This window comes from Onychostruthus taczanowskii, unplaced genomic scaffold (assembly GCF_017590055.1).
Source record: "Onychostruthus taczanowskii isolate IOZ18803 unplaced genomic scaffold, ASM1759005v1 scaffold135, whole genome shotgun sequence".
Classification (NCBI taxonomy): Eukaryota; Metazoa; Chordata; class Aves; order Passeriformes; family Passeridae; genus Onychostruthus; species Onychostruthus taczanowskii.
The window spans coordinates 824,450-848,880 of NW_024498518.1; positions in this window are offsets into that span (position 1 = coordinate 824,450).

Here is a 24,431-nt window from a genome sequence, read left to right on the forward strand (position 1 = left end):
AATGTTGTTTCTCTGCATAAAAAAGCCTAGATAGCCCAAATTTTGTGTTTGGTTACTTCATTTATCCTGAAAAGCTAATTGGTTTGTTGTTTTCCTTCGAGTTCTACCTTGGATTTTAATAATCAGTGACTGCAGGAAGATACTTTTGTAGTAAAAGCATGGTATAGCCTTGATCTCTGTCATAATTACATTACTTTCTTTATGTCCTATTTCTGGGCCTAATTCTGACCCTATAAATCCTGTCAGATGCTGCAGGTACACAGTATCTCCATTTTCTCCATTTCCTACTGATTATTTTATGAAGTCATTCAGCACATCATGGATTTGAGCTTTGCTGGTGCCAACAGCTCCCAGCTGGGTGAGAGAAGAGAACTGAGCTCTCTGTGCCTGTATCGTCTTCAATAAAAATAATTGGGAGGCATTGAAAGCATCTATGTACTTAAACATTGGTCAAAATTCAGGTGTTGAAGTCTCATTTTCTGAGGTGACTTGGTCACTGGATGCCCAGTCACTACCCCCAGTGTAAGTCAGTAAGGCTTACCACTGAGAATTTTTTGGAGCAGCTGTTTCTTCTGTTGCAGCAGTGCAGCAATGTTTATTAATTGCTCCAAGAGCCTTTGATTAAAGGACTTGCAAATGTAGAATACACTATTCACTCTCATTAATTAATTCTGTAAAATACCTCAATGTCCTTCTAAAGCTGCTGCTGCATCTGGAGCTGTTTCCAGTTACAGTTGGGATTAGCTTTAGACAAAATGGAAATTTGAATAACCTGGCTATGAAAGGAAAAGAACAGGCTGTTGACATTTTTATTTGCAATATTATGTATTTTTACATATCATGCAAACATAAATGAACAAGTAAATGTTGACTGTTGGGCTGCCTTCTTTCTGATTAATGCATTTCCTCATAATAAGCTGTGATCCTCTACATTTCCCTACAAACCCTGCTGCCTGAATTATTCATTAATACTTCAACTAAAAAATCTTTAGTTAAACTCTTATGCATCTTTATTGCTTCTTTAAGTTTCCAAAGAGTGCTGGATGTGTACCAGAGAAACTTGCACAAACAAGAAATCCCTATTTGTTTGCTATGATTTTGAATAGGTGGTTTTAAAATGATCTGATGAAGTAAATCCAACAAAGATAGAGCCATAGGATCCAAGTGTGATTGACCAGTTGCAGCTGCCCTAAAAACCACAATCTTCTTTAAAAACATGCCTTTTCCTTCAAGGGGAAAAAACCCAAATCTTTAGGGTAAAATTATCCCTTATTTGATGTAAAAGAAAATAGTTCACTGTAATCAGCTTTCTTCATCTCCCTAATGAGTAAGTCAAATTCATTTCAGGAACAGATTAGTTTTTCTTATAATGTGACATACCCTGGAATGCTATTAATGCTTTTTGCTGCACACACAGTGTTCGTTTTGAGCTACCTATACCCTGTTCACAGCACTTTAAATGATTACATAGTAGGTGTGTGTTTATATATAGTACGTAATCATCACAAATGCTGGGATTGCAATGTGAATAGGTAATAAGAAATAAACTCCACTGTTGATTACATAGGCTTGTGATTAATTGTTTGAACTTTGGTAAATGAAAAAGACTTAATTAATTTAAAAAATAAAATTTAAAAAAACAACAAAAACTAGCAACTCCTGAAAATGGGTTGTTATTATTTAAGGTTAATATATATTTTATGGGATTTATGTGCAGAGTATAGCACTTTGGGGTTTTTTTTCAGTTTTTATTTAATTTGGTTTATTACCTTATTCATTGATTTCCCATAATAATGCTTGTGCTTATATACTGCCTTTCACTTGGGCTCATAAGGTATTTTACAAACATTAATATATTTTTCTCACTCCTTTTATTTACATTCCCCTTGTAATGAAACTATCATAGACTCGCTGCATATAATTTACACTGAGTGCAGGAGAAGCAGAAGGCAGAACATGTACCAGACGGGAAAAAAAATTACAATTACTGAAAGAAAAGCCCAAAATGCCATGTCTCCGGTGGTTATTCCACCTTCTGATCTGCCCTCGACAAGGAGAAGTAGTATTGTAGATAGTACATCTGCTTTGGGGCTGAGCCAGCTATGCAGAGGTCACTCAGACATTGGGTTAGCCTGTTCTTAAAAATTTCCTATTACAGAAATTGTCTGTGGAGAGCACAGATTCTGTTCTCACCCTGAACTACCTGTGCTGCTGGAAACCTTTTCCTAATGTCTAATTTAAATCAGTTACTTCAGGTTTAGCTTATTACTTCATGTCTCATTCACTTGGACACAGAGAAAAATTGCTCCCTACCTTTGCAGCAGTCTCTTCTCAGTTTAAAGGCAATTATCCTGTAGCACCTGTGTCTCTCTTCTTTAGATGAAATAACAGCAGTTCATTGCCTACCAGTGAAGGTGTATTCTCATTGCCTTACACTTGCAGGTCTCTGGTGTTATATTCAGTGAAGCCTGGTGTTGGAAATGGACATCAGGTTTCACCAGAGCACTTCACTTACCCTGCAAGGCTTGTTTCTTCTTATAGAATATTCCGAACTTGAACAGACCCACAGGAATCATCCAGTCCAACTTCTGGCCCTGCACAGACACCTCAACAATCCCACCCTGTGCCTGAGAGCATTGTCCAAGTTCTCGTCAGCTGCTGTCAGCCCTGGAGCTGTGACCATTCCCTGGGCAGCCCGTTCAGTGCCCCACCACCTCGGAGGGAAAAATCTTTTCCTAATATCCAACCTAAATCTCTCCTGGCACAGCTCCAGCTGTGGATCCTGTCACTGGTCAGCAGAGAGACCACTGCCTGATCTTGCACACCCAGTAAGTGCTGGTGTTTTGCACAAGAGCTTCGCAGTGGTTTCTTTCACGGGTGATGCCCAGTAATAGCCCTGATATTTCCCTGCAGATCCATCACCCACTATATTCTGAACTGGCACAGCTGGCTATCCTTGTACATCAACAATCATATTGTTGGTCAGCATTGCAAAGTTGATATTTGTCCTTAATTCAACTCCACTCTATATTTCAGACCATTTCTCTAAATTGTAAAGGTTATTGGAAAAAATGTTCTTATTTTACCAAGATGCCTGAGTCTGCCTAGGATGATGTGGTCTTCGTATGAGCCTTTGCTTCATCATCCAAGATATTGGTGAAGAAGTTTCTGCTGCACCCAGAGTACACAGGATCCTGCTTGAGAGCTTGGCAATGAGTCATTAATAACCTCTCTGTGAAAAAGGCTTTCCAGACAGCCCTGAATCAACCTTAGGGCAGTTTAATTACAGACACACTTTTCCCAGTCTACTTTGGAGGCCAACATGTTATGCTTACAAAGCTCAAAGTATTCCACACTGCCCAGTTCTACTATAGCCACTCTATTCTTTCATAGGAAAAAAACAAAAAAACAAAAACCAAAAAAAAAAAAAAAAAAAACCAAACCAAACAACAAAAACAAAAACAGGTTTGAAACATGGATAATTTGCTTTTGACAGATCTTTGTTGTTTCACACTTCCTTGGCTTCATTTTTTTTCTGTACTCTGTTTGGGTTTTTTCCTCACAAATTATTTGTTTCTTCAGCTGTTTTGTTTTGTTTTTTTTCTGGGAAGGCTGGCTGATCTGTAATTCCTCTGATCTTCCTTTTCCCTCTTTTTAAACATAAGGACTGCATTTACTTTTTCCAGGATCTAGAACTTCATAAATCCTTCATACTTTCTCAAAGATGATTTTTGATGCCTCTATTTGAGTCATCTCATTCATAGCTCCCCGTGAAGAGAAACCAAGTCCACCCAATTTCACAAGTCCAAAGTTGCTTAGCTCCCTGTGATGATTTCTTCTCCTGCTGTAGCTCCAAATCTTGCTTCTCTGCTGCTGTTCATGTGCAGCTGATCTTCCTACTGAGAGCTGAACCCTGATTTATAGGAAAAAAAGTGATATGAAGTACGTTGGCTTTATCAGTGCTACGCATCAGGAAAACTGTTATCTAAAAACGCATCCCAGGACTCTCCATCACTGATAATCTCTCTGCTCTTTCCTGGAGTGCCATATTCTGTGCCCTAATGAAAAGGCTGACTACTGCAATAACCAGAAGAACTCCTGCAGAATCCCCCTTGATACATCCTTCTCATTGCATATTTTATTGTACAATATATCATTATTAAATCAGTGTTTTATATATGTAAGTATAAAGGGCTATTTGGGCATCTTCCTGCTCCTTTCACTTCTCCTGCAAGGTTGTTTTAGAAACACAGATTTGACAGGAGTCTTGAGCAGTGTCCATGAAAGGCTCTTTAACCACAGGCACTCAACACTTTCATTCTGCTTGGCATTGAACATATTTCACTTACTTGGTTACAAAATATATGGCTCTGGCATAACACTTGCCATCAGAAGAGTTCAAAGCACTTTGCACATGAAACTTTTTAATAAGGCAAAAGTGAGTGAAGTGACTTTCCAGAGGTCGCCCATCACGTTATGGGCTGAGCCAAGAACACAGTCCAGAGCTCCCAAATCCCAGGCCAGTGCTCCATCATTATGTCATCCAGCCTCCCATACTATTAATGCTCAGCCTAAATATATTCTTGTAGCAATTGATTTAATGCCATTAGTTTCAGACAGCTAATCCAAAGCTCCTTTAGTTATCCAGCCTCCAGGGATTTACCGGAACAAAGAACTTCAAGACTGATCCAGAAAATAACATAATAACTTTCCCAGGAATCCTAGCTGGAGTTTCTTAGTGGTAAAGTTAATTTGAAGGAAAACAATCACCTGTAACTCTAAATCCACTGAAAATCAAATTGAAAGATTGCATTAAATTAAGTGTATTTGCTTGCAGGCCCACAATGGTTTTCTGCATTTCCTTTTCAGATGACAACCTTCAATGAAGATGAAAGGTAGTAATTAATGGTATGAAGTGAAGATAATGGTCATGATACATGAAAAGAGAATTAAGTAAAAAGTCCTTATGGTCTTAAACAGATGAGAGGGTGGGTGAAATTGGGGGCTGCAGAAAAATTATATCCAGTCAGCATCTCTTGGGCACAAGAGGAGATAAAGGTTCTCTGTGAATTATGGAAACAGACCAGGTTATACAACAACCAAAGGGAGACACCTACAGCCATAAAAAAGTCTTTGGCAGTGCCCAGAAGGGTACAGTTCAAAGTCCTCAGAAGATGGCAGAGAAGTAGGAGGATTGAAATTTACCTGTTCATTAAATGTGTGAGAGAACACAGGCAATTGGGACAGCCAGACAAATATGTGCCAAGAGAAAGATGAGGAGGAGGTACAGAAATCTTGCCATCAAATAAGCCACACAGTTTTCTATGCTTTTGGCTTTCATAATCCAACTTGCTGAACTAGGTGGGAGAGGGTAAATGCGCCTTTCAGTCTACCATCTGAGACCTGTATAGAGATTTTCTGACTCACCTGGATTCCTCCATGGTGTAGTTTCAAATTACTGAAGCCTTCAGAAAGTTCTGCTCATGCTGTGTGTTCTCCAGGACTGCAGATCAAATAATGGAATATTACCTTCTTTCATGTACTTTTTGTGTTTCCTTTACAGGACATTTGTTTTTCTTGTCCAGCCAGCCTTTGGATCAGACCTTATTCTTTATAGTGCTTTTTAATTGCCATTATATAACAATGCCAATTACTAGGTTTCATGTCAATGAAATCTCCCATACCTTTTACAATTTAGAATAACTTATTTTTATTATCTCTGCTTCCACATGGGTGTCAGTGATCTTAACAGCAAATCTAGTAATAGCTTGTTTTCTACAGCTGAGTACATTAAGAGGATGCCTTGTGCTTCAAATACTCTATTGTATACACAGATAAAATAGAAAATAAAAATACGAAATGCAGAATCAATTATTTAAAGAGAAAATTTAAGAACTGTAGTAACATAAAGCAGAAAAAAAAAGACTTTCTCAACTCTAAGCAGAAACAGCCCTGAACAAAAGGAAAAAATTAAATTGCATCCTACCACACTTTCAGCTCACTGATGCCACAGTTTTACATGGATAGAAAGACTAAATATCTGGTTTTCCTTGACATTCAGATTCAGCCTCCAACAAGCCTGACGCATTATACTGTCTGACTACATCCTAGTTTCAGAAGAACAACCGAGATTTAAAATCTGGTACATCTCAGAGATGGAATATCGAAGAAAAAGCTTCTCACTATGTTTTGTACAACAAAGACCACTGTAGCTACCTATGTACCCAAGCTGAGATTTAAATATATTTTTACGTACATAAGCATATATAAAGTTAACGCAAACTTTCTATAAAGCATATACAAGTATATTGTAAATATACTTTTCATGACATATCAGAAAAGAAAAGCGTGTGGCTCACATTTAAGGTGCAGAGCAGGTTTACATGCAAACCTCTCCACTCATTCAGGGGAGAGGTTTGTCTGTAGGCAGAACGCAAACACCTCTCCACACTAATCTCATGTGATTGATATCTCAGTGTCAGGACTCAAGCTCTGCATCTTCAATAAATTGCTGAAGCCCCATATAATATGCTACTGTATCTCTGTCTGCCACGAGCCCTGTTTGAATCCAGCGCTGTTGGTTTCATGTCAGGCTGTTTGTCACCATCCTGGTCTCCAAGCACAGCAGCAGTCAAACATCTGCCTCCTGCACTCCACTGCCAGCTCTGAATGTGGAGCACTTGAAGGAAACCATTATAAATCTCACACACAGTCATTTGCAGCGTTTTATCAGCCTCCACTAGTCACTGATCAGACTGCAGCAGCCCACAGTCCTCCAAGCCTTAACCTGATGCCTCAGGTTTTAGTTTTTATATGTTTCAGATTCTGTTCTGCTTTAATACATCATATTAGGGCATGGTGATCTCTCTTCACAGAGCAGGCAGACAAAACAATTCCTTCTCTAACTGGGGATCAAGGACAACTGATCCAAATCTCAGGCCCAAGAGCACAAACAATGGCAAAATGAACAGAGGAAAAACAAGGATGGGACTTCATAACCTAGAGCTATAATTGAACAATTAACTCCAATATGCAAATAGACCAGAACTTATAAAACTGAGAGACCCCATGACCTGCTGTCCATTTTGTGACCATTTTGGTTCATCTTGGGTGCAGCCCTGGCTGGGCTCTTGTGCTGCCCAAGGTGCATCCATTGAGGATATCCTTTTAATAAATCTCTACTTTATTCTTTAACTCCATCTACTCCCTGTTCTAGGTCAGCCTTGACAAGGCATCAAATCCTTGTGATTTCTGCTGGCAGCCACTCAGCAGCCTGACCTGCCTGGCAACCTGCCTCAGCAGTACATGGCTACACAGGCATTGCTTATGGCCTGTCCAAGGAAAGATGAATGTGTTAAGAAACCTGCTTTTCCCATCCTAAATCTATATAGCGTCTCCTAACTTGGTCCATGTTTCCTAGTTCTCTGTAGTTGTCTTTTCTGAATCAGATTCCAGTATAAGTGTCAAATGAATCAGTTGTATCAGTCATGACTGTATGATTTTCTAACCACTTGTTTTGTTTGCCTTGTCATTTTTCACCTTCAGTAACAAGAAGCACAGACTGGTGAAGGTCACTTTTATTACCTGTTTGGACACTGGTGGTTCAGGAATGCAGAGTAAAACTCAGAAGAGCAGCTGTAGTTCCTTGCCCACTAAAGTATATTGACTGTGCTAAATTCTGATTAGAGAGGGGTGTGCTCCCTTGTACTGGTTCTATTTGTGCTGAGTTTTCACCTGCCCTTAGACAAGCACAAACCTTATGGGTTTAACAGCTTCCAGAGAATTTCCTTTTGCCTTTCACCTGAATAAAACCCAAGCCTTCTTTCACCCTCCTGAGCTGACAAAAACCCATGCAAAGATGCATGTACACAGTAACGTGAGCTGGAAAGAGATGGCCATAAAGCAGCAGCAGCAGCTTTTTGTGGCATTGATGTGTTTGGCCATTTTCCCTTCGTGCTGGCCTTGCTTTTTCTATGTGCTATATGACCTGCAAAAAGTTTTTCAGGAGTTTCTTCAACTGTTCTGCACAAATGGAAAAGTTATACATCAGGCTAATGTTCCCCTCCTAAGATGAGCTGAGTCTGATGCTTATAGAGGAAAAAACATAAAAACAGCCTGGAAGTATTTATTTTCTTCTTTGAAATTTGTCTTTGGGTGAACTTAAGAAGTGGTCCTGAGAGAGTTCAGTGTAGCTCCTGTATACTTTTTTCCAAATATCCCTCCAAATAGCAAGTCATCACATACCTATAGGTATCTGACTTTCTACAGCAAGGACTGTGCTGAATGAACACAAACTTTTTATTTCTACAAAGCTGAAATTTGGTAGCATCAGCATCTTGAATTCTGTTCGTGAAAGGAAAGTGATAATGACAAATTCTTTTTATGGAAGTATCAGAGAACGACTAGGAAGAGAAAAAACCCTGAAGTTACCTTTCTTTCTGGAAATAGGCATTTCTAAAAGCCATACATCTTTTCAGCAATTGAAAATATAATGATAGTAGAAAGTCTCCTTTATGAATTACCACAGCATTTTTTCCTTCTACTGGAACAATTTTATCAGGTAAAGCTGCAGAAAAACTTTATATTTATACAACTAACTAGTTGACAAATCTTTACCATCTTCCCAAAACAACCATAACTCCTTGCCTACCCTAATGATCATATTTGGCCAAACACAGTGGAGAGACACATTCATGTCAGGAGGACAAGGTGGTGGCATTTGGTGACATTTCAGAGACAGTTCCTGTGACAGCCAGCTCAGTGGGGTTTGTCTCTTTAGGTGAATTTTCACCAAACATACACTTTCTAATACTGTGTGGAGCCTCTAAATCTGTGAGAGAAATCTTAACTCAAGGCATGTACACTTCCTTTAAAAAAAATAAACTTAAAAAAGAAAATTGCATATTATTGCTACATTAGCCAGCTTCTGAAAGCCCAAGGGAAACCTTATTGACCAGAATATATTTGTTCATAAAATCCAGCACAGCCTCACACGGCTGATGAAGCATCTGATACTTATTCTAGTAGAGACCAAAGTCTTACACGAGGCACCATGAACAGTTTGAGTTCAGAGGCAGAAGAGAACAAGAAACGAACATCAAAATTTGTCTAAGTTAGATCAGGGTCTCTCATGTATAAATGGAGGCAACTTCCTGAGGATGTTCAAATGTGTTTCACAACATTATCACTTCTTATGTAGTCTTAGAGTTCTTTGTTTCCACTTCACTTCAACATATCTCTGCTGGAGCAACTCCTTAGGTAAACATTATCCTGATTTCAATACACCAGCCAAAAAATATCTTTGAACTAATCTTTTCTATTGGCAGCTGAACAATTTCTGCTATGTTGGAAGGACAAACATTTTACCACGGCAGGTATTTTTAAAGCTAAGTTGGGACCTGACTTTGGTATCCATAAATGTAATACATATTTGCAAACTAAATTTTGAAAGCAAAATTCACCATCTGCAGCTCCACGTGCTCAATTCACACTTTGATATGTAGAAACAAGCTAAAATTTGTAAAGACAAGCATAAAAACATGGGCAAAGCACTTGTTCACATGAAGAAGCAATTATTCTTCTGAATATCTGCTCCTTACCTGACATGTCAGTCCAAGGATTTAATGCCCAAACAACATGCCATCTGATATATAATTGCTAACATTAACTCCTGTGTTAATGCCCAAGTACCTAATTTTGTGATAGATTTAAGGTCTTAATATATTCATCCCTCTTTGGGAGCTCACTAGGTTCTGACATTTGTTATTTTTGGCAAAACACAAAGGTTTACAGAAGTTTGCTATGTGCAGTGAATTAAAATGCAAATCTCCTTAGCACAATGAAGGCATTTTGTACTTGGGGCTGAAAATTTACCCAAAGTACAAAAATAATTGAATAAATGGTTGCACTTCTCACTATTCACTGACTTCTGCTCTTCTAATTTATTTTCCTCATCCACACTATTACTAGAGGAGTCATTTACTGAAAGATCATTTCATTGTGAAGCCCAAAACTATTAAGGAAGGAAGCAATTCCTTTCACCACTTTGAAAGACAACAGCTTGACGTGCTGTGTATACTGCCTGAATTTAAAGCTATTTAGCTTTTCTTTCAAGGGAAGGTTGTGACAAAGCTGTCTCAACATAAACCATCTTTTAATCACAAGTTATAATAATCATGAGATAGGATATTCCTGGCCTGTTTCACCTGACTGTATTTAATAGAAAATGCATCACTCAGCCATGTCGGAAAAATGAGACTCCAGTTCCCCTCTTCCTGCAATATCAAATTATCTGGTAATGCAGATAAAAACACAGCACATCACAGCTTGCAGCTCCAGCTTTGGGTTGCAGAATAATGGCATGAAATAATAGCTGGTGTATTTAAGTTTAGGATAGTTCCAGAAATAGCTAGTGCTGCGTACTGCAAAGAAATATTAATAGAACAGGCCAGCTACAGATCAGAGACCCTGTGATTTTATCACTGTGATTTGGCATTATATACTTGCATATCAATGAAATATGTCATCTAAGACATAGTTCTATTTTCTCACATGGAAAGAGCCTTTTTCAGTTAATTTAAACTCCAGTTCAGCTCTGAATGGGGTCACAGTAAAAACTGCTTACCTTTCCACAGATTTATTTCTATGTCCATGTATAGCTGGTACTTCACAGTGCTAAATCTCTTCTTTTTCCCTCTTCACCCATTTTTACTCTTTCAACAAGGACAGAATCAGTAGAGCAAGGAGCATTTGTGCAGGTTACTTGTCACCAGAGCCATCAAACCTGTTTACTATGATCAGAATAATTACATCGTTATCCGTGTTGGTTCATTAATGATGAATGATGCAAAAGGAGAGAAGAACTGAGCTAGGCTCTCAGCCCTCCATTTGAATTTCCATCAAGGAAGCAAACACTTCCATGGCCAGTAAAACTCCTAAACCCTGTTCATGTGGATTTGCGTCCTGTGCTTCAACTACAAGTTGCACAAAAGTGCAAATTCTCATTCCTCAGAGATAAGAGAATATTTCTGTGGGAATGATCTGGTGTCCACATGATTTCCTAGAAATTGATAAGACTGATGTAATAAATGACTTTTTTAAAGCAATTATGCTTAAGCTACAAGCATAGGAAGATTTTCTAATGAAATGTAAGCGCTCATAACCAATTCTTTTCTACAGAAAGGTGAAAAATATTTTTAGACTAAACTTTTACAGAGATCAGAAGAAAATCTGTAGTGCAGGCCCTTACAGAAAGCTGAACATATATATAATTCCAGCAAAAAAAAATTATATCAAACATTTAGACAAATAAAGAGCATTTTTTTCATAATATCAAGTACAAAATGGCAAGGCAGACATCAAAAATCTGGTGATGACAGTCTCTAATGTCTTACCTTTGGACATTTTGATGTGTAAGATCAGCACAAAAGCATTCTCCAACAGCTACACAGGAAAAAAAATGTCAGTAGACTTATTCCTAAAAGGTGCCTCTGAGAGGGAGACTTACTCTTTCATCACTTATGATAGGAGCTTTTGTTATTTTATTTCCAATCTGTGGCCACCGTTGGCACAGTGGAACCAATTTACCACTGAAGTCATCTTTGATCCTCCTGTTGCCTTCCTTGAAAATAACTAGGTAGGATTTTATATGCATGTAGTAGCATTTCTCTCATTTATATTATTTTATAACAGTATTAACCTAAAAATTCAAATAATACAAGTATGTCAGGCTATGTATTTACATATTTTATGTGTAAAATTGATATGACTGGCAATGACATACATCCTCATACACATATATAGACCCCAGACAAATAGGCAGAGTTTCCCTCTATAACCAGAACACTGAAATGCAATAAACCCATTTATAATCATCCTCCAAGCACATGAAAAGTTTCCCATAAATGTTGTCATTTGACCTTTTCAGAAAAGGTCACCAAAAGGCCATCGATCTCTCATTGGATTTCGATTACACACACTTTGAACCAAGGATCTTTACATTTACTGCTTCCATTTATCACAGAATGCTGATTACAGGAAACATCCAAATTCTGACATTTCAAAGGTCAGTTTACAATTTTTAAAGATTTCCCTCCATTATTCATTTTATTGCCTGCTCTGCTCCACAAGTAATCCATTAGAAATACAAGTTTACTTGATCAAAAAAAAATTGTATCAGAAGCTCAGATTTGAGCAGAATTAAAAACCACTAAAATGGAAGACAAATTATTATGCTGGTTATTCATCAGAAGAAAACATTTTGCTCAAGATAAACATCTTTGTTTGTATAGCTGTAGAGATGGTTGGTTTTTTGGAAAGGAAGGGGTTGCTCTTGGTTTTCCTAATCATACTTTAGATAAAAGGTGAGGCACCAAACTGGAAAACAAGTGGTGTGCATAGTTTTGGTTTCTGCCTTACCACGCTGCCTGGTACAATGTCAGTAGCATTATAACTCTTCAAATTCCCCAAGTTCTTCAAGGTCATGCCTAGACAATGTGACAGGAATGCCTAATCAGCTCCTACATGCTGCTTCAACATTCCAGTGAAACAGTTTCTCTGTTTGAATGCTCATAAAATAAATGTCTTCTCAAATACATTTTAATCTGGGATTACTTGTCATTACATATAAATAAATAATTTAGAAAAAAATAATCTTAATTTGGTGTTCAGTTGCAATAATAAAATGAAATGAACATTCATAGTTCTGAGCACTAATGTGATTCTCAGCTTATGGAAGGGGAACACTATGTGATTGGTTTTTTTCCCCTCATGAGGTACTTGCATCCCTTACCAGTAGCAGTTCTGCAGTCTTGGTAGAAAGGTGCTTCTAACCGAGCTTGAAAAACCCCACAGATGTACATCTTCAAATAGGTACAGCTGCTATGATGACTGTAAAAGGATATTAGAACATGAGTGCTTTTTCTATTCTTTATTGACTATTGAATATGTGCAAATACCATTAATTACATTTGCAAGACCACCCCCAGGTCTCCCCCTGCTCCCTACTGTCCCACCCTGCCCAGGGTTTTGCCACAAAATCACATAATAATTAATATTTAGCTTGTTTAATATTTATTAAATTAGTTTTTGATATTTAACTTCAAGAGGAGGACCGGTGAGCCCTGCAGTGCCAGGCCCCTTGGTCTGTAACTGATTCCTGTGCAGCTGCTGGCCTTGGTGGCCCTGGCTGTAAAGTGCCATGTCACACACGTGACCCAGCCCAAACCTGAGCTCCACTGGCTGCCATCAGCCAGGTATTTATATGCAGCTGTCAGCAGGAAAGCCGTGGCATGGGGGTAGAAATACACCATTAAACTTCATGAGTAACAAGTGTGTGAAACCCAACAATCTCACACAACTGAGTTCAGGAACTCCAAGGCTCTCTTTTTTTTGGTGCACATTTTCATAGGTTGAGTTGACCTGTGGTGTTACATCTTTATTTTGAGCACTATACACTGACGTATATTTTGATGACATATGGAATAGTGGGGCTTTGCAGAGAAATTACATGCTTATTCCAGAGTAGCTGAATAAACACCAAACAAAGAAAAATTTTGTTGTATTGTGTTTGTTATGTTATGTGCTGATTTGGTCTGTTCCTTACTCTCCTTTCTGTTATAATGGTTCTGCCCTGGTTCTCTCTCTCCTTGATCGCCCCGTCCGTCACCTCTCTCCTCCCTGTTACCCCTAGCAACCATTGTATCCATTCCCTCAGTCCCTCCCTGGTTCCCTGTCTGTCACTCGGTGCCCCAGCCCTTCTGTCTAGAATCTTCCATCCTGGGCATCGAGTGATTGGATCAGGGGCCAGGACTCCTCCCCTGCTCTTCCCCCATTGGTTTTCCCTGCATGCCTGTTATCCTCCCACCACTCCCACCGTTGCTGTGATTTGCTGGAGACCACCTTTCTTCTCTGTATCTACCCTACTTTAAAAACCCAGGTTGGAGCCCAGTTGGCTTGTCTCCAGCTGGTGGCTGCCCTGGAAATTAAACCCAGATTGCACTACCTCTGGAGTCCGTCTCTTCTTACTCCTCCTGTGGGTTAGCAGCCCTCTACCTCTCTCTCAGCCGCGGATCCTCGTCGCTTAAGGCGAAAGCCTTAGGCGCTCCCCTGACCGAACCCCGGAACGGGAGAGTGCCCCCGTGCTGCCGGCGGTGCTGGCCGCAGCTAGCCGGGACACACCTAAAGGTCAGCCGCCGCTGCAAAATATGACAGCCAAAGTAAACCTTATACCTCTGGCATTGCCACAGGACTGCAATAACACCTGCCCTTTCCTTCTGGGATACGTGGTCTGTGTACTTCAAAATGCATAACATGGGTATTCTCAGGAGGGGTGTTACAACTTTGTGGGGGAACAGATTTACATCAGCATTTTGTACTGGCTGCCAGTACAATTAAATATCTGTTCTAAGGCCATAGAAGTTGGCAAGAACCATCAAGTGCCATGACCAAAATGTGTATACTGCTGAGCATACAGACTCGCAGATTCAGGATCAGCCCTTTGACATGAACTCACCTGCTACAGAGCATGGAGGAAATCTCCCTGCATTAGTAAATTCCCACGTGTTAAAAATCAAAGTGAGACAAAAGGGGAAAAACCACCCACGCTTTTTATACCCACAGCCCAGACTTTTTTGACTTGCATTTTCTGGAGAGCTACAGAATGTCAGATGGCTGCTCTTGTTTAAACCAAGAGCTGAATCCCTCAGGTCCTTCAGATTTGAAAAATGAAAGAAAACACTTCTAAATTATTTCCTTCTCCACCGCTTCCATGCCCTGCTCTGATTATAGGTTTTCCTGTTTCTAGTCTAAATGAAAGAAGAAAAAGTTGTAAGCCACAGCTGGCAGGATATCATACTCCATTTCATTAGTCTTTTTAATAGAGATTAATAATACTCTCTCCTGTTTTAATGGGATATCACACTTCCTTATGTACCAGGAGAAGCACTTTTGATAGACTAAATGCCAACTGGTGCCATATGATCTTTTAGGAAGAGCTTTTAGGAGATCTTCTATTTCTCTGCTGTGCATAAAAAAAGGGAAGGAAAAATAATTGAAAGAAGCTACATTTTCCACTTGCAGATAACATTTTATCCGCAGAGATTATCCAGGGTGTACTTTACAGATAATATTTTCTGAATCCTCATTTAAAAATATTTGGGATTTTTTTTTTTTATTGTTTGCAAGGTTGCTTACATTGCTGTTAATCTCAACCACGTTAAAAAAAAATCAGGCAAACACTAATGATTTATACCTTCATTACAGTACACATTTGAGTAATGGATTTATTCAGAGCATTACAGCTCTTCATTATTTGCTGTTAATCTCAACCACATTAAAAAAATCAGGTAAACACTAATGATTTATACCTTCATTACAGTACACATTTGAGTAATGGATTTATTCAGAGCATTACAGCTCTTCATTATGCACTAGAGTGAGTAGTTTGGATTTGCTAGCAGCACTTTGATACTCTGTGAAAAGTTAACTTTAGAACTGAATGCCTTATTTGCCATGTTAAATGTAACTGAGCGAAAGGAACATCTAACATTCAAAGCAGGATCACAAATGAAAACCATTTGAAAGGACTGTTCAAAACTCACTGCAGCAGTACAATGCATTTCTTTTTATGATCCTGACCTCAGCCCAGTTCATAAAATACATTAATTTGTGCTGTAGATGCGTCAACCACCTTGCAATACATTCTACATGAAAACTATTGTTGGCAGAGAGATTTTTTCTTTTATGTACTGAACTGATGTGTTTTCATCAGCACATTTGATAGGCCCTGGCTTTGATCTCTAAATCAGGAGGAGCTCTAGGGCACACCTTCCTTCAGAAGATGTATTACAAACCAAAGCACAACAGACACCTGAGTGTCAGCTCTGAAGGAGAGAAACCAAGCAGTGCTATGAAAAGGATGTAGTGCTCCAAAATTGCCATGCTTTCCAAGCTAGCTGATCTCCTTGCTTTGTTTCAGACAGCTTGATTCTCCCAGTAGTACAATTAATTGGGTTAGGACAATTTTAACGCCATGAGGGACTTGCAAGGTACAACCAGCTACAGGTGGGGCAAAAACCCCAGATTCCAAGTAGATACAGCAAAGGTCTGAGCTGAAGCACTGTTGTCATCTTATCATAAAACTTCGTTACCTTCTCGGTGATTTCTCATGGGCAGCTCTTCACAGCACAGCCAACAAACTCCAGCTCCCCTCTCTACCACCTAACCCACACTTCTATAGCTCTCATCCTTACTGGACACAGCTGTGGCCTATGAAGGGCAGGCCTGTCCCTAATCTTTGGTAATTAGTGCAGCTGCAACTCCTCAGGGGTGAGATTGCCTCCTGCACTGTCTCCAGTCTCTTACCTTCCATCCCCCCACAACGCACAAGGGGCTGCTGGCTGCATCCAGCTCCAATGTGAGTTCAACTGAATGGTGAAATGTCCAGAACTGGACATAATTAGTCAAAATTACCTCTATTTCTACTACTACAGAATCAGGCAGTGAAACTTACTACACTGAACACTATGAGAAAATACGAACATTCTTATTCAGTCAGGTGTCCCCCATTAGTCCAGTCAGAACAGAATTTCAGGTGACTTGTGAAAACTGTATTTTATGCAAGAAACTAAGGACCATTGAGATAATATCTTCAAGAAGGAGGAATGAGCTAGACCCTCAGACACATAATTTATTTTTACTATTTAAAAAAAAATCCTTAATGGTCTAATAAAATCCCTGTGTTTTAGCATATATATAAGTGTAGACACTTTAGTAAGGTTCTTTACAATCCATGATGGGCCAAGTCTCTCAGGAAACCTTCAGTCTGATATAAGAAGATAATTTGGACTAGTTTTATCACAAAGAGGAATTCACCATGAACTGTGAATGTCATTCATTCACAGTGTGTCATCTGACAGGTGCTGTCAAAACTGCTGGCAGTTCATAACCAAATCCCATATAGTGTAATTGCAGGGTTGTTTTGTTTTGACCAAAGGTCTGACTCCTTGTAACCACTGTAATGATTGGATTCCTTTCAGAATGACATTTATTTAAAACAGCACAACAAAATGTGCCCTGTTAGAATGAAAAAAAAAAATTTCACTCCTCTTTACCACAAATTAAATCCTCATAAGAACTTTCTGGTAAGCAATCATATGTTTCAACTGCATTCTTCCCAGCCAGAGTCAGGATAGAAATTCTAAATGCATTTAGGCACTGCTTCAGGACACAGCAAGTATTGGTTTTTTGTTTGTTTTTTGTCATTGGTTTTGGTGTGGTGTTTTTTGTTTGTTTGGGTGGTTTTTGTTTGTTTGGGGGTTTTTGGTGTGGGTTTTTTGTTTGTTTGTTTGCTATTTGGTTTGGGTTTTTTTGTCAGATTGAGGATAGAAACTTTGTGGGCTGGTTCAGTATTTCTTGTGTAACTAAGCATTTTTGAGGCAGGTATAGTCCCCAGCCAACCTCCCCCACTGCTGTATGCACTGTGAAGAGCCCACATGTGGAACAGGACTTGCCCACTGTCACTTTGACCAAGATATTCACCCTGTTTGTACCAGTGGACTCTCAGAGTCAGCATTAAATAAAGTATTTAAGAGATTGTTGTGGAGGAGAGACTTTCACAATGCCAAAAGTGGACAGATTAAAAGACAGAACATGTCTTTCAAACTCAGCTGCTGTGACTTAATCTTTACCCATTTTACACTCTCCTTATTCATTGTCTTTTACAGCTTCTCAGCAGGTAGAAAAAACTTTGATGGAAATATATATATAAAATATCAAGCTGAGGCCAAAGGTGGGTGAGCTTTGGGAAATGAGAAGATCTTGGTTCCAGTAGGGAAATTCCAAAATTGTCCTTAATGGATCTATTTCAGAATTTAAGTACCTAAGACACTGGGGAAACCCATGGAATTAGTTTGAACTTCAGTGTGGGGTTTGAATCTGAGTTGGAAATTTTTTGATAACAGAACCTATCTTCCCTCCTACATCTTCTTAAATGAAAAAAATTCTAAGCACTGCTTTATATAGTGATCCCTAGGAAACTAATCCTTCAATAAAATTTTAGGTTCTTAGGCACTAGGAGCCCAAGGGTTAATAGCCCAAGGGACTATTGCTTGTTGGGCAACTTGATTTCAGCATCTAACCAGGAGAACCCCACTTGTTTTGTCACTGAGGCAGGGTTTACTCAGGGTTTACTTCTGAAAGGCCAGAAAGTGTTTCACATCCAGCATACCCAATTTCAGAAGACAGCAAAGAGAAAAATCAGATTGTACATCAAGACAAGCTTTGTAAGCTTTTTTGTCTTTGTTAAATGAGAGCACAGAGAAAGGGACTCCAGCACAGAAAATTACATGATCATGCAACACCAGCAGACCCATAGGTCACAGCAGGACCTGTGCTTCATATCTGCCCCTTGACACTGGTATCAGTTTTTAACAAAAGCTGTCAAAGATGCCTTAGCAGCTGGTTAGTCTCAGGAATTCTTATGCAGCCTGCTACTGTAAAGGAGTAGCAGCAGGCCTGAAATCAGAAGGGTGAGTTAAATTACTTGCTTTTTTGTATTTTTTTCTGCCTGGAGAGTATGGTAGTTCATGTGGTTCAGCCTGGTTACTGCCTTCACTGAATGCTGAATTCTAAATCCAGAAACCCCACAAAGGAGGCTCACTCTGCACTTCCTCCACAATGCCATCTCCCCTGCACAGTGTCTCCAGATCCTTTGGCTCTCAATTCTAAAGCTGGTAACAAACATCCCTGCCTTAGAGCCCCTCACAGCAGGAAGAAAGTGTCTGAGCTCAGCAGAGCAGTTTCCAGGAACTGGTGTGGGTACTTCAGCCAGCCATGCTGAGCACAGCAGCATCTCCTGCTCCTGACCATCCTGGGGGTGCTCAGGGGCTGCAGCACCACGGTGCTCCATTTTCACTGAAGGAACTGACACAAGAACAGATTCATGTCATGTCACTGGCTGTTCTCACAGCCTTTGTCTGAAAAACCAAGGCTCAAGTACTACTGTACTTGTACTGTGTCTCATTTGCCAGGAAATTGGTAGAAAGGCAGCGAACTTTTCAGCTTTTCCCGTGTTCTGCAGTTTGATTTTTGTCAGTTTTGAAGGGTTGGGGGTTTTTTAAGGCTACAGGGAGAGGAGAAACAGCAATCAGAAGGAAATAAAGATATCACAGCACCTTGCACATGAAGGTATTACAGCAGTCACGAGCACAAAGATTTCTCTGGTAGACAGTGGGGGGGAAATAAAAATTCCAAAATTGTCTTTAATGGATCTATTTCAGAATTTAAGTACCCAAGACATTGGGATTACCCATGGACTTAGTTAGAACTTCAGTGTGGGGTCTGAATCTGTGCTGGAGACATTTTTGATAACAGAAACCCATCTTCCCTCCTACATCTTCTTAAATGAAAGTTTAAGTATTGCTTTATATTAACCATTATATCTGTATAAAAACCATTGTTATCAAGGAATCTCACTCTAAAACCACAGTTGACATTCAATGCTTATCCTTTGCATGCTGCCAGACCAAGACAGGAATGCAGTCCATTTGCTTTCTCAATCAGTAGTATAATAAGGACCAAGGTATAATTAGCTGTCATTCAAAATCAATAGCTGGACTATGTTTGAGCAATTTATGCTCTGCTAATTCAAGAAAAAATAACTGAAATTTACTCAGATTTATGCTCTGAACAAACCAAACTGCTGAAGAGCAGTGAAGTGCAAGTTGTTCATGGACCAAGACCAGACAGGCAAATTTGAACCAAAATAAATGAGAGATATTCATTCATGCAGAAGCAGGATTTAGAATGGAAACAAGGACAAGGCCTTAGAACATTGGCACTGTAACTAGTGGAGCTCAATATGGCACTGATGGGATCAAATTCTACCAGGGCACACTTCAGCATTAGGCAAAATTCAAACCTCCACAGGATGGCGAGAGTAGCCACTGCACTCACTCATGCACTTGCATTTTAATTCCATTGCAGGAATTGCTGCTGGCTGGCACAAAGTGTTTGCTCCTGTGGATTGCCAGGGTGAAAGAAAAAGAAGCTGGCAACAATTCTGTTTCCCAATTTTATCCAAAAGACCCATCACGGTCTCTCAAACCCAAAGCTGCCATTTTATAGGAGCAGATGTGAAAAACCCTACAGCAGCTTAGCTGGAATCCGCACAACTGACTGCACCTGCCTTCACCTTCTCTTACTCATTCCTCTTGCTTGCTTGTAGATATTTTTGTTTCTTTCTTCACTGGCTCAGAATAGTCAAGATTGTATGCCAGCCTCAAATATTTACTTTCAAAATAACCTTGAGGAGGAAAAGGAAAAAAACCAACAAAAACCAAACCACTTACATTTTATGGACAAAGAGTCTTTTAAAACTTTTCACAATAGTTTGCATTGAGCTTACTGAATCCACTCTCTCTCATGTGATTGACTCATTATTTCCCATCAGTTCCATCAGTGAAAATGATTTCCAATATTCTTCAGGAAAAAAATACAATGTCAGTAGGGCACAGTCAAACACAATGGCTGTGAGTAGCTCAATAGACTGAATTACTCTTGCACAATTCTCTTTGCCCTGCAGAGACATTTTGCAGCATCAATTAGGTTCAGCAAGCATTTCGTTTAAAGTCAAGAGCTGGAAGAATAATGAATTTCTTTGAAGTCTGATGACAGCCTAGGCAATAGCACAAGTAGAAAGAGAAACAATCTGAAAAACTCATTTACATAAGAAATTGTACCAGCTGACCTTTTATTAGATCTGATCTTGTGAAAGATATCACTATATGAATTTATCATTCTCACAAGCAATTTCTCATTTAATAAGGGCTATTTGCGGCAAATCATGGCACTGGGCTCAGTAACTCCCTAGTAAGGGTCAGTGAGAACAGAAATGATGAATGCAAGGGACAAGTGCAGAGTGCTCAGGTCCAGTGAATTTCACACCTCATCTATATTTAGTGTTGATTTGCAAAAGGAAATATCTGCTTGCTACTAGGAAATACCAGAACACCAACAGACTTGCCAAAATCTCTCTGTGTACCTTCAGTAGTTTTTGGTTTTTCATTTTGCACAAAGCTACCCAAAACATTAGGAAATTGAAGAGGTATACATGTATAGTCACATATTTCTGGTTCTTACAGAAGCAACAGGACCCTCAAACAATGATTTTTTTAGAGGCATTGATGTACAGCTTTCCAAGAAAATTTAAGCAGGGAAGATGCCAGAGATGGTAACAAATATCAGTGTGGAAAGTTTAGATTGACTCTCTTCAGCATTTGTGAGGAATAGCACAGAGATACAGGAAAAAACAAAGGTGGGTAAACTGAGCAGCAAATTTAGGGGCAATCTGAAGAGAGAAGTCATGGGGAATGACCAAGAATAATTTGACTCAATGGTACAAAACAGATGTCTTGAAGTTACTGGGGAACAAAAGCACATGAAGTTTTTCTATTTCATTGAAACAGAAGAACTTTATTTCCAAGATTGTCAAAATATACCCTTTCGCAGCAATCTCCTTGTGGGTTTTTAGCATGTTAAAGTTGCAATGTGAGCAGATATTTCTTCTGCGATTTTATTGCAGCTTTCAGTAGGCGAAAAATGAAATTCTTTTTCTTTCACAATAGCATCATTCCGTGATATGCCAACAACTTCAGCTGAAAACAGTGTTCCAGACACTGCCAAATCCAAAATGCCATTGTCAATAAAGGATGAAACCAACTAGCACTGGTTTGTTTCTCCAAGAAACATCAAAAGGCTTCCTAATAATTGTGCCAACTCTTGAGAAAAATAAATGTCCATTATTCAAAACAATTACATGTTGTATACTTATCTTTTTCCCACTCAGTTGATATTATATTGACAATGAATCATAGTCATTAATGAGTGTTTCTGAAACAAAAAGAAAAAACTAAACCTTTGAGCATGTTTTTACAATATAACACATACAGACAGATAAACAGAAATAATATTTGCTCTTGTTTTTAGTTTTCAGATTACAGAGCATTTGGTAATAGAAAACATTATTAGTGCTGAGGACCTTCTTTCTTTCAGCTTGAGAGATGTTTTCATCCTGTTTCTTTCTGGGACACTGTGTGTAAAACCTTTTTTCCCTTGGGTTTTATTTTTTGAAGGGAAAGAGAGAGTGAAGGAAATTTTGTTACACCATGAGTAGAGGCACTTTTCTATCATGCTTCCAGCATGGAATAATCATAAGCAAGATGAATCCTGGTTTCATGGGGGTGCAGTATTTATTTCCTATGTACTATTCAATCCCCTTTCCAAGCATCATGATGCTATTTGCCATTAATCTCCTGCTGAACTGTATAAACTACATCATATCACTAATGATCTTCCACCCCATCCTGTGATTTTTGCAGTTTGTTAAAAGAGTCTATTTTATGCTTTATTAAAGCAGTTTGTTTTGACTTGATTAAAAGCACCTGCAGATCTAGATATTATTTGTATTAAGTTAATAATAAAAATTTAATCTTTATTTATAATGTTTATTAGGAAGAATAAAAACTTTGAGATTAGTTCTATATATTTTATATTGACACTTTGCTATGTATCTTTTCCAACATTCAAATGAAAGTGGCAGATCAGTTACCCTGCAAACTCATCCAGACCAGTTTTACAACTTCAACAATAGCCAATTATTTGCCACAACCAATTTGGTTTTGAGACGAAATAAAGTAATTAAATTATAAGAGTGGTCAGAAATGCTACATCCCTTAAACCTTAGGTTCTGGAAAAACATCACATAAAAAAACTGTTTCAACAGAAAACTGAACACTCATCTGAAAGCCCCAAACTGCCAGAATGGTTTGTTTTCTTGAACAGCTATCACAAACGATTCTTAGGATTCCTAGGAAATCTTAGGGAAGTTTGGGTTAATATTGAGATCTGACTTGCCGTAGAAGAGTTGATAAACTGGCAGGCTGGACACACACACATATATCTGTGTATTTGTACATTTATGTGCATCTTACACCGGAGAGATGAATCCTACAGTCCTAGGGACCAGCACTGTCATTCCAGCCAGTGCAAATAGACATCAGACCACTCTTTGACTACAGTTTCCACTAATAAAACTGCTCCTATTGCAGATGCCAGCAGGAACAGAGTGCTCAGAGCTGTTAATAAATACACTGAATTAGAAAATGTCTCTATATGAACAATGCATCTGAGCTAGACAGATTAGAGGATTAAGTTTCCCACTGCAGCAGTTCATATTATGGTAACACAGAAATGTCAAGGATAACAGAAGTTACTACTGAAGCGTTTGAAAAACTCAATATAAAAACCATGAGTTTAAAGCAAGAGGAAAAAAAAATAATAGATTCACAAATCAAATTAAGCAAAACAGTGAAGAAGTAAATAAATTCTGAGTAGAAATTATTCCATTTTATTGATAAAACTCATTAAAAGGTCAGGTCTCAAATAATTCTGTGTGATACACCAAAACCAGGGGATTCATTTCCTAACCTGCTGAAAGGGGCATATAGGATAAGTTTAATCAATTTACCTCTTAGCAATTCAAAGCTTTCTGGAAGTATGCTTGCACCTAGTAATTGCTGCAGAATGTCTCTGTGTGGGAAATCTAGTTATTCATTTTGCTTCCAAAGGATTAGAGGTGGCATGGAGGGTGTCCACCAGAGAGATCTTCTTATAAAACAAACTGTCTAAACACAGAAACATCATGTTTTAAAGCCTCATCTCAATTCCTGAAATTGTTTTCTTGTTTGTTTTCATTGTCTTTACTGTAAAACCAGTATTTGTTCTGTTCTGTGCTTATTTTTTAGTAATAACCAACTACAAAAAATTAACCACATTGGAAGTAAAGAAGTCTCCTGTTTTCCCAGTGTCACCCATGTAATGGAAAGAAAATCCTGCATGGATTATTCTTCTTGTTGGTTATTGCACCCGTGGGGCTGGAGAAACATTTGTGACCTTCAGGACACTAAAGATACTTGATGTCAAACCCAGAGAAAAGGTAAATTTGCTGCTGATGTGGAAAAGGGGATGAAAAATTGCAGTTAATGGAGTCAGTTCCCTCTGAATCAGTCCCTTTGCACTTTCCAATGTTTTTCTGTCAGGTAAAAGAATGAACTTTAGTCTACAATAAATCACGAGATGCCTGTTACCTTCTTGAGGGTCAAGTGTTGCTGTTTGTATGGGCAAGTTGGAAAGAAGTATTAATTTTAAATGCATCTTTAAATGTAGCCCCTCATGTGCACCACCAGCGCAGGCTTGGTGTTCAACTTTCCAACCAAAGGTATCAGCACTTTCTCCAAAATTCAGAGCCCAGCTCCAAAACTGAGGTTTTGCCACCAATATTTCACATTTCTTTGGGGAATTACATCCCAAGAGAAAATAAAGTACTAACATAGCCTTTATAATCTCCTGCAGCAAAGGCAAATGATAAAAATACT